Below are 15,751 nucleotides of genomic sequence, written 5' to 3'. Positions count from 1 at the left end.
GGAGTGCCCGCACTGCACATTTTCCCAGAATGCCTGCTGGTGGCAGGTGACCTCCAGGAGGATTGCCACCTCCAACCAATCGCTGGCAGATCGGCAGGCAATGGGACAATCCCCCAGGAGTTTGCCTACCACCAGTGGGCACCTGGGAACCCTACGGTATATTGACTCTCCACATGACATCACTTTTGCTTTTCCATCTGCCTGCTTGCCCACAGCCCAAGCAAGATGCTTGCCTTTAGACACGAAATATCTGTTTGAAAAAAAACCCTTATCACACATTGCAGAAATCCAAAGTAAGTGAGCAGCTACAAGCCAAACTAGAAACCATAACTCGTACAATGGAGCTGGAGACCTTAATCATGGTATTCTTCATTTAGTCTGACTTCACAGGCTTGCTTTTGGCTTACATGGCTCCCCTGTCATTTCAGCACACAACCACATTGTGTGGTTATTAAAAGCTACAAAAATATAATTGGTTTAGAGAATAGATTAAAAATATAATTTTGATCATGCGCTCATTTCTGCCTATTGTTAAAAACTATACATAGAATGGGATTGAATGGTATCATTATCGAAGATTTGCAGTCATGTAATTGTACTTTACTGACGAAAATGAATTTTAAACATCAGTTTGTGCTGTTTGATTATGTTTTAACAAAATAAACAGCTAAATCATTTTTATTTTAATTGCCATTATCAGAAAGTCGTGACAAAGAGGCAAGAAGGCAAAATAATATTGTGGCTTCCTCAACTATTAATTTACTAGGGGCATTTGAAAAATTTAAAAGTATTTTGTTGGAATGGGCAAATTCCCCTCAATTCCATCACAAATGGGATTCATTCTCTTTAGTTTGGGGGCTTTACTGCAGTGGTCTGCTATCAAATCTCATGGAATCTCATGTTCTGAATATATCTAAGAAGCTTACCATCGAGCCAGTTTGGTATAGTGGTTAAGAGCAGCAGGACTCTAATCTGGAGTGCCAGGTTTGATTCCCCACTCCTCTGCTTGAAGCCAGCTGGATGACCTTGGGTCAGTCACTGCTTCTTGGAGCTCTCTTAGCCCCACCCACCTCACAGGGTAATTGTCATGAGGATTAATAACACACTTTGTAAACTGCTCTGAGTGGGTGTTAAGTCATATATAAAACAAATGTTGTTGTTGTTGTTATAACTTCAAGGAGCTGCACCTAGGGGTAAAGAGAGAATTATCCTCCATTTCCCCCAAATCCAGACATTGTTAATTCTGGGGGAAAGAATTCTTTATGTAGAGTTTTGACTTATTTTTCAAAAATTGAATCCAGGGAGTTCTGAATACACCTAACCAACTTACCATTGAACTAGTCCAACTAGGGTCGTCATTCTCCCAGATGCAGCAGGAAAACTTTCACCAGGCCTCACCAGGCTTCCTTGCTACAGTAGGAGGCAGGAGTGGGAAGTGACATCGCACAATGCTGTGATGTCACTTCTGGTCTATGCTCAGAAATGAAAAAAAACTGTGCTAAGCACCAGAGGTTATAAAAGTTTATAAAATAATAATTAATAGCTACACAAAGAAATATTAGCTAGCATTCTGTCACACTATTGAACTTTTTCGCCTACCTGCTGTGCTGTTTATGCATCACTGTGAATATTACTGCTGTATTTTTGTGCACAGATCATCGTGTTTTCTGAACATTACATCAATGTTCCTATACATTGTGCACTGTTTTTTGTGCAGTGCTTTCATTGTTCTTGTACAACATTCTGCTTTCATGCATATGTGTTGCTATTAATTATTGTTTTATAAAAGTTCATTACCTCTGGTGCTCAGCACAGTTTTTTCTCCATTCTGCCATTTCTCCTTCTCCTTTTTGTTTCTATACTCAGAAATGACATCAGGGCACTCTAGGAGATCTCACATCTCTATGGTAAAACCCCCCACAGAGATGAGCAAATTCTTAGAGCATCATGGCCTGACATAATATCACAACTTACAGTGCCCCTCCAATGTCCCCATACAGGCCTGTCCCTACATCCATTTTGCTTTTCCCTGAACAGAAATAGACCCATGAGTCTTCATTTTCAAATAAATTCTCATCTCTTCATACTCAGTTTTCCTAAGAAAAAAACGAATGTTTGATATCATTTGGGTATTAGTTGTATACCAATTGTATAACAGGGATAAATGATGAAATCCTGCCTTCCAGTCATAGTTGACTTATGGCAACCCCCAGTGGAGTTTCCATGGCAAAAGACTTACAGAGGTACCTGGCTCTTCTTTGGAGGTCTCCCATCCAATTATTAACCAATGTCTACCCTGATTAGCTTCTGAGATCTGACACAATCAGGCTTTCCTGGGCTATCCAGATCAGGGCTGTATAACAGGAATAAAATGGGGTTAAAGAAACAAAAGAATCAGCAATTACAGCAATGAAAATGAGGAAGGTCAAAACCACTGACAGAGGAACCCTACGAAATTAAAGAGACAAAAAATGGCCACATTTCTATCACATTCATGGTCAATGTATATTCATGAATAGACATGGGCATAAACCAAAAAAAATAACGAATCTGCGGTTCGTGGTTCGGTGCCGATGACGATCCCGAAGTCGCAAACTGCAACGGACATTTCCTGTTGCCGAACTGGTTAGTGGTTTGCGGTTTGTGGTGCTCAGAATGGCCCCTGTTGCACTTAGAGAGCCCATATTCACAGGGAGTGTGTAGCAGGCTCTCCTCCAGCCAGCACCCAAGGTTGGTCAAGATTGCAATAGAGATCTTGGAGTTATACCCTCTCCAATCCGAGGCCCCCAGGAAACTCCCACAAAAATCCAAGCTCAATTATACTCTCTCTGTCTCTCCCCAAAGACTAGCAAGTAGCAAGCAACAGCTCTCACACTCCACTGCTCACTGAAAGTGAAAGCCAGCCTAGGAGTGCAGTGCTTTTTATAAGCTGAGGTCCCATAGAGCAACGCAGGAGGTCTGTGTTTGGCTGTTAAAGCTGTCTATCAGGGTTTGCAGAGATGAGATTGGAGTGCCCGTGGCTACAGAATACCCCCACCCCCTCCTTCCACCGGGTGTCTTCTTCCAACTTGTAACCACTTTGCAGATCCATGGTTGGAAGGAAGACCTGCCAATCAAGGTAAGCTGGCCTTCAATTCGGATTTCCAGGGCGACAGAAGGAGCGCAGACAGAGTTCAGGAATTCCCCCGGCTCCGTTTCCAGGGGAATTGATTGATGGCACCTGACTGTCTGGCTTCCCGAACCGCGGCCAAATGCATCGAACCAGGCTTCTTCCGAATGCTGGTTCATTTACTGTGGACAATCACGAACTGCCGGATCACGATTGCGCGATCACCAATTTTGTGGGTTTTTGAAGTTCGTAATGGGGTTTGGGCCCATGTCTGTTCATGAATCTGATGTCCAGTTTGGTACCATGATCATCCTGTGGTCTAAATTGTCCAAGGGAAGAGGTTTTTCTGTACTTTAACAAGTAATCTGATTGGGGGCAGGGGAGTGAGAAATTCAGGGTGGTTTCTATTTAGAATTAAAGTGCTGTAGAATTCTACTTTCCACCGGACAGAACAATAAAGGTGGCTAGCTTATAATGGGGAAACGGACACACAGTGAATCTGTTCTAATTGGTATGAAACAAGGATGGATGAATATTTCCCTTTGCACGTAATCAGAACCATTAAGGATCAAACATTGCATATTTTAAACTGTATTTGTTTTTATTTGTAGAGGGTTATTGTTGAAGGTTAAGCAAGACCCTTCCTCAGGTCTCCTCTTTTGGATTGCTCTGCCAAGACTTTCTAACAAAATAAAGGTTTGTACATATGCATATGAGATTTATTGGCCTGTGACAAGTCAGCTAAGATACAGCATCTGGCTGCTCAATGAAGTCTTTGAGTTTTACCCAATTTTCCAGCTGGCTTGACGAGAAAATATAAATCTAAAGTTGATAAATACCAACCACTGCTCCTACGTTGGAGAAATTAATTTCCAAACTCTTTTGTATGCGTCCATGTAGCAATCACACTTGCAGGCACGGAAGAAGCATCATTTTGGTTCATCGGGGGGCTGGCAATAAACAGCTTCTTCTCTCTCTTCTTCGAAAGATTTCATTCAAGGGATATGCAAATGTGAGGTTGTTAAAGTAACTGATTGCAGAAATGAGTAATCAGGAAAAGATGTTCACTCGTGTGCCCTGGATAAATTCCAGTTCAGATAAATGTCACTCTTCTTACCTTGCTTGATATATAAAGACATTCCATCACTGAACACTGTTCATGAGAGGCATTGTCCGCCATCTGAACTTTTCCAATGACGAGCAAATCCTTATATGACTTATTTAGGTTCTGAAGTTTACTTGAGTTTAATAGTCATCGGCCTCTGTGAGTGTGAAGTGGCCATTTGATGCTTTCTTCAACATTGTTCCAGAGTTTTTTTTATTTAGTTTTTTTTTTTTGGATACCCTGCTTAATGAGGACACAAAATGGACTATAATATCATTCTCCCATTTTATTCTTGCAACAACAATCCTGTGAGGTAGGTTAGACTGAGAGCTAAGCTACAAGAGACAAATTTTACGAGGACAAGCATGTGAAAGGAGTCGCAATGTGAGCCAAGAAGCTGAGTTTTAAAAGAGATCGGTAGGGTTTGTCAATTTCCCCTCTCTATACAAAGCCAGGGAGATTTGTTAATTTCCTCTTTGCTGCTAGAAGGCTCTGTCAGTTTCACCTCCCCTTCTCAGAGGCAAAGAGGAAATTAACAAATCCTCTGAACAGGGATCTCCTTGACTCTGTAGAGAGGGGAAATTGACAAAGCCTTCTGATCTCTTTTAAAACTCAGCTTCCCGGCTAACACTTCAGGTACTTGTCCTAGTGTAATTCATCTCTTGTAGCTTAGCTCTGAGAGCATGACTGGCCCAAGGCCATCCAGTGAGGTTCCATGGCAGAGTGGAAATTTGTACATGGATCTCCCCAGACATAGTTTAACATGCTAGCCCTAAGTTTATGGAGTGGAGAGTGCCCTCAAGTCATATCTGACTTATTGTGACCACTGGTGGGGTTTTCATGGCAAGAGACAAACAGAAGTGATTTCCCGTTGCCTGCCTTGGCAGCCCTTTTCTTCATTGGAGGTCTCCGATCCAATTACCAACCAAAGCCAACCCTGCTTAGCTTCTGAGATCTGACGAGAGCAGGCTCACCTGAGCTGTTCAGGTCAAGGCTAGTTCTCAGTTTATAGGAATCATGTATTTGGTATCCATATGCTTTTCACACTGGGGAAAAAGTGATGTTGGATGTACATATGAGATAATGGCAGAGCAGACTGCATTCTATATTCAGATGGATGCATTTAAATTTTTTTTAGTAATTTTATTTTTTAAAAATGAAAACTAACATACAAAATATAGATCTAGAGGAGTTGGCCATGTTAGTCTGTAGTAGCAAAATCAAAAAGAGTCCAGTAGCACCTTTAAGACTAACCAACTTTACTGTAGCATAAGCTTTCGAGAATCACAGTTCTCTTCGTCAGATGCATTTGACTAAGAGAACTGTGATTTTCAAAAGCTTATGCTACAGTAAAGTTGGTTAGTGTTAAAGGTGCTACTGGACTCTTTTCGATACAAAATATAGAAGAAAATATGACAGCAATAATGGCAGGTCTACAGATAAATATCTATAAAAGGTTTCCAAATATCTAAAAATAAGTCCAGTGGCAGGTTTTCTTCCCTCTTAAGCTTGAGCATACTATCCCACAGAGCTCGGTGGGAATCTCCTAAGGGTGTGGAAATGTTTCTTGTGTGCATGTATAGTAAATTGTTTCCATTCACTACTTTGAGCTGTTGAATTTGTAAATTCATTTGTATGTGTGCATGTTGTCTTGTTTTTATAAGCAATTTATATGCACAGTCGTTTCCACATATAATATTTATTGATGCACAAATAAAACTCACAATGCATGCAATGTATGGAACAATACAGTGCGAGGAAAGAGAAAGTGGCATGAAAATAAGAAATCACAGCTTCAGTTTGCACAAAAGTGAAACAAGAGCAAAATGGGAATTTGGGAGGAGGAGTCAAAACAAAGTTGAAAAATTCAGTTATCCCTAGAGCCACTACGAACTGGAGTATTCCTCATCTGCATAATCTCATTCTTTTAGTTGCTTAGCCTTCTCCTGGATCCCACTGTTTATGAATAGTTAAAAATCCCTGCTCAGGCGATAGTGACCTGGCAAGGAGAAGTTAGGCTAGAAGAACTCTTCTCCTTGACATATGTGGAAGAGATCATGGAAGAAGTCAGCAGAGTGAACAATTTCCCAACTTGCCCTTTCCCAAGAAGACTCGTTTGCTCCAAAAATCCTCTTTGAGAATTTGAGATGACCTCTTCCAATCATCAAAGAGGAATTTTTGGGAAAGGGAAGATAGGGAAAGATCTGCTCTGCCATCTCCCCAAGAATGCTTTATAGAGATCCTGCCAAGGAATTACCAAAGACTCTACTGGTTGGTTTGTTGAAGCTTTATTATTGTAAGACTTAGTGTCATGATATTATGAAGGCTTTGTTAGGAATAAGGCACATGAAAAAAACAGTCACACATATACATCAGAGGTAACTAGTCCCCTTGCCCCTTTTGGGAGTTGGGCATTCAGGCTTAGAGAACTCAAGGCCAATCGGCCAGGCTCCCAGCTGCACAACCTTGAAAGAGCTGCACCATCCCCCACCCTTGGGACAGACAGTAGATGCCAATATCCTGACATGCTTTTCTGCTAGATCCAACTCACAGGTGTACTACTTTAAAGAGAAAGAGGGTAACCAGGTACATGCCTGGGAGACTTTTGGTGATGAAGTATACGGGAAAAGCTGTCATGCAATGTGTGATGTTACTTTTAGGTAAAACCAGGAAGTGATGTTGCTGTGTCAATTAATGCTCTAGGAATCACACCATTTCTATTACCGTAGAAATTAATGGGATTCCTAGAGCACCACTCAATGCAGTGTGTCCAGGGTCTGACGTTCAGCTCCCAGACTTGCCAGAAAGAGGGAACGGGGGCCAAGAGGTGCATGCACCTACCTGGGACACGGGTTCCCAGCCAGAGAGGCCAGAAGCCCCAGCCCATGCCAAGGAACCAGCCAGGACCCAAACAGAGGCAGAAGCAGCCCCACTGCATTGCCTGGAAAGGCCCTGCCAGCCCCATCCTGCAGGAAAGGATAGGAGAGCTGGGAGGAATGAGAAGAGGAATATCTCAGGGCATCTCCAGCTGGGACCCATCTAGTCCTACCTGACAGGAGAGAATAGTAGAGCAAGGAGAGACAGGGAGGAGAGAGGGAACACCAGAGGGCATATTCAGCTGGAGGACATCACAGGCGATCCACCCAGGGCTGGGAGGCAGCCTGGGATTGGAAGAGAGCCAGGAAGGGAGGGAGGGGAAAATTGGGGGAAGTCGTATAAAGGCAGACTCAGAAGAGAGGTTGGGTGGGTTGTGGAGGAGCGTGGTGGAGTTTAGGAGAGTGAGAGAGAAGCTGGAAGGAGGAAGAGCAAGGGAGATGAAGGAGAGGAGGAAGAGCGAGTGAGCCTGGAGGAGGCGAGGAGGGTGGAGGCTTTGGAAGGTGAGAAGTAAAGGGAGGCAGCCGGGACTCTGTCAGGTTGAGCAGGCCTGTGAGTGGACTGAGAGGGAGCAAGGGTGATGTATACCTCCCTCCTTCCACAGAGCAAGAACCTGCACTGTCCCTGAGGTCAGATGCCCTGGCGTCCAGCATAGTAGCGCTCATTGAGGAACCTGACACAGTGATGTCTCCTCTGGAAGTGATGTTGTACATTGCTCAATGTCTTTCTTCCATCTCCCTTCCTCCCCCCACTCCCCTAATCACAGGAAGTATAGCATGGTCAGAAGGCTACCCTTTAAAAATGGGCAACTGGCACACCTAAAGAGAAGTAAGACTGTGTCAAGCCCGAGCATAACACACTGTCAAGAGTGTGATGAACAGAAATATTTCTCAGATTTTGAGTGTCAAAGCTCCCTTTGTCAGATTTGGAACTCTTGTTGGTTTTTGAGGTACTACTGGACTTCAATCTTGCTCTTCTACCACAGACCAACATGGCTACCCACCTCCAACTAACTGCCCCTTTGAGGATACTCTTTACGGTTCAGCATCACACAGGCATAATTTAATTCCCATGCTATACCTTTTCAGCCCTTTGCATATGCCATAGATTGGGCAGCAGTGCCTCTCACTGTACAAATGTTTCCCTGTCTCTTGCTGAGCAAATACTTGCATTGCTTTCCCTGTTCGGTGTTTTCACCCCATTGAGGAAAATCAGACACAATAAAAATCTATCTTTCTGGGTTTCGAGGATGAGCAAGGTTGCAATGAAACCTATTTTCTGTGACCTCGTTTTTTTAATTACCAAAGCAATCAGCTTCTCTTTACCCCTGGTAGATATTTTACCGTTGACATACTTAACCTCTAGACCTCCTCATTCCCACAAAATCAACTTCTCACATTAGAATATGGAATTGCAATAAATATGGGAGCTAATTGGCTTGAAAGAATGCATTAGGAGCCGAGTGTCGGGTCATTAATCGGTGCCTGAGTTTTTAGAAATGCAAAATGTACTCGGCTGCTCCTTATAACTGTGTATGAATAATAAATAGACGAGTCTGTGCTGTGGCATTTTGCCAAGCAGAGGGGGACCCATCCTGCACTTTTCCAACCCATTTTTAATGAATATGTCAACAATCTAAAAGCTTCTCTTACCAATGCAAGTTTTATTGCTTTTAGATAATGTCTTGGATGTTGACACAGTGCTGATTATGTTGAAATTAGGCAGGCTGAAACCTCATGTTTATTATTTTCATAACTTTAGTGTAAAATACATTTGTTCTTCTATTCAGGAAAACTTTAGCTGATATCAGGTTTTAAAAAACCAAATAGAAGTGGTGTCACACTTGGGAATTGTATTGGGGAGTTTTAGAAAACAATGAATAAGGCAATGCCAAAATATTTTGAAGTTTGGGCTCGGCTGCTAATGGTTCACCGGGGTATCAATATTAGTAAATTTTCTTTGCTTTTGAAAGTGACAGTTACTTTTGTTGCTGTGATCCTTTTTATTTTTCCCATGTTCATTCCTGGTGTTCTTGATTCATTATTTTCCTTGACATTATTTCCTTTACCCCATTCCCCCCTCAACCGTTTTAAAATCTAATGCCATTTATACTCCATTTATATGCAAAAATAATGTTTAAAATTGCACTCCTTTAATAAGGAAAAATCATTGAGAGGATACAGAAAACAACACAGAAATAAAGATTCACAAGTTCAGTTTGCACAAGAGAAAAGCGAAAATGGAAATTTTCACATCAGAGTGGTCATTAGTCAAGATGCAACATTTGGTACTGTCCCTACCTTTGGGGGTTTGCTCAATGAAGCCTGCTGTGCTCTGGGGAGATCCCGGTCTACTAATGACTATACTTCATATGCCAGGAAGCTTCTGGCACAGGCAGCAGGTGGTGATGGAGTGCCACATTTTTGGTGGAACAGAATGTAATAATAGCAGTGTGCTTATATAATGCCCTTCTGGACAAATTAGTGCCCTGCTCAGAGTGGTGAACAAAGTCAGTGTTGTTATTATCCCCACAATACAGCTGGGGAGCTGGAGCTGAAAGGAATGGCTTACCCAAGGCCACCTGCTGAGCTTAAGGCAGGAGTGGGAGTCGAACCAGCAGAATGCTGATTCCCAGCCCAGACGCTTAACCACTATGTTACAGCAGTTCCCTTATAATAATAACTGCATGTATATACTGCTCTTCTAGACAGATTAGTACCCTACTCAGAGTGGTGAACAAAGTTAGTGTTGTTATTATCCTTACAACAGCTGGGGAGCTGGGGCTGAGAGGAGTGGCTGACCCAAGGCCGCCTGCTGAACTCATGGTAATAGTGGGAGTGGAACTAGCAGAGTGCTGATTTGTAACCCAGTCACTTAACCGCTATGCTATAGCAGTTCTCAGGTACTCATTTCTTGTTCTTCCAAACCTTAAGATGTTCACAGAGCCCATAGAATATTTGTATGTGCTGGGGGGAAAGTGATACAAGACAGAATTTCATCTCCCCGAACCCTGTAGACTTGGTTTTCATCAGGGCTTTTTTTCAGCTGGAATGTGGTGGAACGGAGTTCTGGCACCTCTTGAAAATGGTCACGTGGCTGGTGGCCCCACCCCCTGCTCTCAGACAGAGGGGAGTTTAGATTGCCCTCCACACCACTGAAGTGGTGCGGAGGGTAATCTAAACTCCTCTCTGTCTGGAGAGCAGGGGGCCGGGCCACCAGCCATGTGACCATTTTGCCAAGGGCAATTTAAACTTTTAAAAACTCCCCCCTTGTTCCAGCTGACCCAAAGTGATGTCATTGTGCAGTCCTGGGAGCATGCATGCACTTTACACATGTGCAAGTGGTGCCAGGGGCACTACCTCCCGCCAAGAGTTGCCCCCTGTGCTCGCAACCCACTGAGTTCCACCACCTCTTTTCCCAGGAAAAAAGTCCTGGTTTTCATGCTTCTGAATCAGCCTGTGTGTACTCGGGAGTATATGCAGTAAGATTCAGAGAGCAAACAGGCACAGCACTGGACATTTATTGCTTATTATTCAACCTGGCTCTCACACACTACAAACAGATATCAGAGAAAACCATGGTTTTATTAAACTGGCTATGGTTAGTGTGATCATCTAAATGAGAGCTTGTAGCAGAGGCAGGGCTCAATGGGCAGAGGTTCTGAAAGGCTTGGAAGATTTCTCCACCTTGGGACGGCGAACAGGAGAGAAGGGAGAACAGAGAGAAGGTACCCCCCCCCAATCTCTCCATAGCTAAGAACGAAGACAACTGGACCAATATTTTTCTAGAAATCATCAGCAAGCAGAACCCTTGTTTCACAAATTTAATGAATTTAATATATTAATTTTTCTTTTGCCTACTCTACCCACATGGGGGCTCAGGACAGGTCACACCATTATAATAACAATACAATAAAGTTAAAAGATAGCGGTACAGAATAAAAATAAAAAATAAATAACACAATACAAATGTTAAAGCCAAGATATCCAAAAATGCGACTTTCAATATTCACAAACAATGCACCCCTAAATATCATGGGATAGGGCAGGCAGATTACAAGAGCATATTAGCTGGCAGGTGGATCAAAAGGCCACAGCAGGGAGGCCAGCTGGACAGTTCACCCAAGCCTCAAATGCAGCTGTAGGCAGGGCTTTTTTTCTGGGAAAAGAGGTGGTGGAACTCAGTGGGTTGCCCTCAGAGAAAATGATCACATGGCTGGTGGCCCCGCCCCCTGATCTCCAGACAGAGCGGCACAGAGGGCAATCTAAACTCCCCTCTGTCTGGAGATCAGGGGGTGGGGCCACCAGCCATGTGACCATTTTCAAGCGGTTCCGGAACTCCGTTCCATTGCATTCCAGTTGAAAAAAAGCTCTGGCCAACTGGCGGAACTGTGACAAGCTAGTAGGGTTCATGGCCTTGGGGACCAGTTTGCCTCAGCTCATCTTAACCCAGATGTGGCACAAAGCATCATTGGTGGTAGATCCAGAGGAGTTAGCCATGTTAGTGTGTAGTAGCAAAATGGCAAAGAGTCCAATAGCACCTTTAAGACTAACCAATTTTACTGTAGTATACGCTTTCGAGAACCACAGTTCTCTTCGTCAGTGGTTCTTGAAAGCTTATGCATCTGATAAAGAGAACTGTGATTCTCGAAAGCTTATGCTACAGTAAAGTTGGTTAGTCTTAAAGGTGCTACTGGACTCTTTGCCATCATTGGTGGAGTAGCTATTAGGGTCAGCCAATCAGAGGGGAGGAGGCAAGAGCTACTGATCACGCTGCACCATCCTGTTGGCAGACGTTTTGCTGCTGCAGTTTACCCATCCTCCCATCCAATGGGCAGTGTGGGAATAGCTGCTTGCCAGTTGAGGCCGAGCAGGAATTTTTTCAGGATTCTGCCTAATTGGTTGCAGTGCGACCTCCCCTTTTTAGTCTGAAGCCTGCTTACACAGTTTTCAATGGGATTGCATCATGCTTCCTTCCCTCCAATACCTATATCAACCTCCCTTTACCATTTTTTCAATACTTTGGTCTCTGGTTTGCACATGAGCACACACTGGGAATTCAACTATGGCCTAGCACAAGTCTGTATATGTATATCTCCAGGACTACTTCTGACTTTTATTGGAGCACATTCCTTGCTATTGATTTAACATTCTCATTGAACTATACGTTTATTACATGCCAGTCATTTTATTCTCAGAATGGTAGTCCTTTGCTACCATCTCTGATGACTCTGACTGAGGACTCCTCAGTCTACGCAGAACTGATTTATAACTATTAATTGGCACTTCACATTTTTAGTGTAAGTAGCTACCATTCTTTATATTGATTTCATATAAAAACGTTTTTTGGCATCAGTTGGTATGCTGCAATTTCCTTACATCAGTATTTTTATTCATGTCAGGAGGACTCATATATAACCTGCCTGCTCCCCCCCTCCCCACAATTATACTGAAATGGTAATAGTTTTATGTGTGTGTTAATATAATTTTGACCACCGAAGAAGGTCTTCAGGGTCGAAATGCATTTGGTCTTTTGGTTAATGTACATATGTAACCTTTATTGTGATTCTTTGTTATTGGACATGTAACTTCATCTTGTTCTTTAATACTATGATCTGAGTTTTTAATGGTACCTTATATATAGTGTTTTTCATCCTAAGATTCTGTGCACTGTGTAATAGTTGTATTTAATTTTCTTGTTGCTGAAACTTTTGGTTCCTGATTGAAGCCAGTTTGGTGTAGTGGTTAAAAGTGGCAGGACTCTAATCTGGAGAGCCAGATTTTATTCCTCACTCCTCCACTTGAAGCCAGCTGGGTGACCTTGGGCTAGTCACAGTTCTGTGGAGCTCTCTCAGCCCCACCCACCTCACAGAGTGATTATTGTTGTGAGGATAATAACAACATACTTTGTAAACCACTCTGAGTGGGTGTTAAGTCATCCTGAAGGGTGGTATATAAATTGAATGTTGTTATTATTATAGTAACATTCATAATAATATTTGATTTATATACCGCCCTTCAGGATAACTTAATGCCCACTCAGAGCAGTTTACAAGGTGTGTTTTTCTTATCCCCACGACAATCACCTTGTGAGGTGGGTGGGGCTGAGAGAGCTCTGAGAGAGCTGTGACTGACCCAAGGTCACCCAGCTGGCTTCAAGCAGAGGAGTGGGGAATCAAACCCAGTTCTGCAGGAGTTATTTAAACAGGCCTGGTAAAAACTCTTTTTACTGATTAGGCCACAACTAGTTGGCTGCTCAGGAGAGGTGGGGTTAATTGGCAAGCACCTGGAGGTATCACAGTGATGGAAGACATGTCTGGAACAGGCCGTCACAGGCTGTGCAACTGGGTGGTGCTGTAAAGGAGCACCCCAGGTGCTGAGTGGCATCTCTTGAATCTGATAGATGCCTTGAGGCCCATGGGGAAAGCAGATGACTCAACATCTCTTGGCACAGAATGGCTGTGCAGGCTGGTATAAACAAGGCTGGCAAGTACTCCCATCAAATTTGGAGCCAGGGTGGGTGGGCTTAATTGAGAGCGAAGTGAAAACCATTAAGGAAGCAGTGGGGGGGGGCAGAGAAGTCTGCTCGGGAAAATGCGTCACTCGTGAGGGCAACGAATAAAGAGTTAAAGCTGGTGGAGAACCAGCTGATCGGGCTACAAGTGGAACGAACACAGACAATTTTGCGCATCCAGAATGTGAAAGAGGAGGAAAATGAGGATTTATGGGATCTGGCCTCGGAACTATTGGCGACACCCGCGAGGGCAACTAAAGAAGAGGTAAAAAGCGCCATTTTGGAAGTCTGTTGGGCTTCTTCAAAATATGCAACAAAGTGTCAGCTGCCTCGCGAGATCATCATTGATTTTTCATCTAAGAGGATCCGAGACACTATCCTATACAACTCATACAATGCGGATCTGGACTTTCTGGGTAATAAAGTTAAGATACTGAAGGACGTTCCATTTTTAGTTCGGAAAAGAAGATTTAAGTATAAAAAGTTTGCAGCTCTTCTGAGGGAACGTGGAATAAAGTATAAATGGCTATTTCCAGAAGGTATCTGGTTTAGTTACAAAGATCAAGCTTACAAGATAACATCAGAAGATCAACTAAGGGATTTTGAGGACAAAAATCAAGAATTTCAGCAAGACACCAAGCAAGAAGAAAGGATTTGAAGTCTGAAGGGGGGGGAGGGAACGAGCACTGCGGTTGCAGTTGCTCAGAGAGAATTGCGTCCGAGGCCCGGGGGGGGGGGAGGAAGACTTAATTTGGATTGTAATTTGTATTTTGCAAGGTCAACCACTCCATCAATATCTTACAAAGTTTTAATTTTTTAATAAAGGCAGTATGAAGGGAAAGCATTATTTGTAGTGTAGTGTTGTTATATGTTGTTGTTGTTTTTTCTCTCCTTTCCCTGCCCCCCTTCTTTCCCTCTGTATTGTTAGTTAATGTAGGTAATAAAAAAATAAAAAAAAATTAAAAAAAAAAATTTGGAGCCAGGGTGGACTTACCCGGTAACCACCCAAGGAGGTTGCCTAGCACAGCCCGCCTTCAAAATAATCAGTTTAGGATCAAATAAGCTCTGAAAAGCCATAGGCAACTTCAAATACTGACTGCAAAACTCTGAGAATCTTCTAGTCTTCACTAAATTAGAAGCCCAAGAGCCCTGCTGGTCAAGGTGGAACAAAACTGTAGACATAGAATGGAGCAAATTAGGTTCTTGGCAGCTTGGATGCAGGCCTTGTCCATCCTTAGATTAGATAGGTAGTTAGAATCTCTCTCTCCTTTCCTATCAGAGTATGGAGTTCCTACAATAAAGAACTCTAATTTCTTTTCTAATATAAAGCAAGTATATGATTTATTATTTTCTCTCCTGCACACACACCAGCCAGCAGAACGAACTCACGACCACCTATAATCACACTTCCTATGCCGAACTATAAACTCTGCTAATGGCCCAAATATGGAATCTTTTAATTAGGTTTCTGGGGCCTCCATAACAATTTATTTATCAGGTTCTTCATGAGACCCCAGAGCTTTATCTGGGAAAAGATGAGAACTACTTATAGAGAAGATTCTTAAGCAGGACTGGGACTCCCTTCAAAAGGACATGGCACAAAAATGCTCCCTGCTCTACATGGGAATTAAATATCCTACCCAGTTCGATGAGTCCAAAAATGGAGGCAGTCGTATATGTTCATGCGTTGCAACGTATTGCCGACAGCCTAGATGAAGGGCCACTTCCTCAGGATACCATCGGATGAATGTTTCTGTGACTGCCCTTTGGCTGAAGTTGACTCGCTGTTCCATACCTTCTTTCACTGTCCAAAGCATAAACTAGTCAGAGAGAGAGATTCTTTAAAAAATGGCGACTGAGGTATTCGAACATTCCCAACTCCTCAAAATTAAGACTATTACTGAGTAGCTTTTGTAAAAACTGCATTGCAGATATGGCAACCTTTTCTTTAATGGTTATTTTAAATTCTTAAACTTTGTTAGAGTGTATGGCCTATGGGCTGTTAAGCTGAATAAACTGAGGGCGAAGCTACAAGTGACAAATGACACTTGAATGGCAAGTGTATTTCTCCCTGTTCACTTGCCCTCCACTCAATCCACTTGCCGTTCAAGTGTCATTCGTCACTTGTAGCTTGGCCCTACACTGATCAA

Source organism: Eublepharis macularius, chromosome 7 (genome assembly GCF_028583425.1).
Source record: "Eublepharis macularius isolate TG4126 chromosome 7, MPM_Emac_v1.0, whole genome shotgun sequence".
NCBI classification, from domain to species: domain Eukaryota; kingdom Metazoa; phylum Chordata; class Lepidosauria; order Squamata; family Eublepharidae; genus Eublepharis; species Eublepharis macularius.
The sequence above is the reverse complement of the archived record's forward strand: the minus strand, read 5'-3'. Positions refer to the sequence as shown.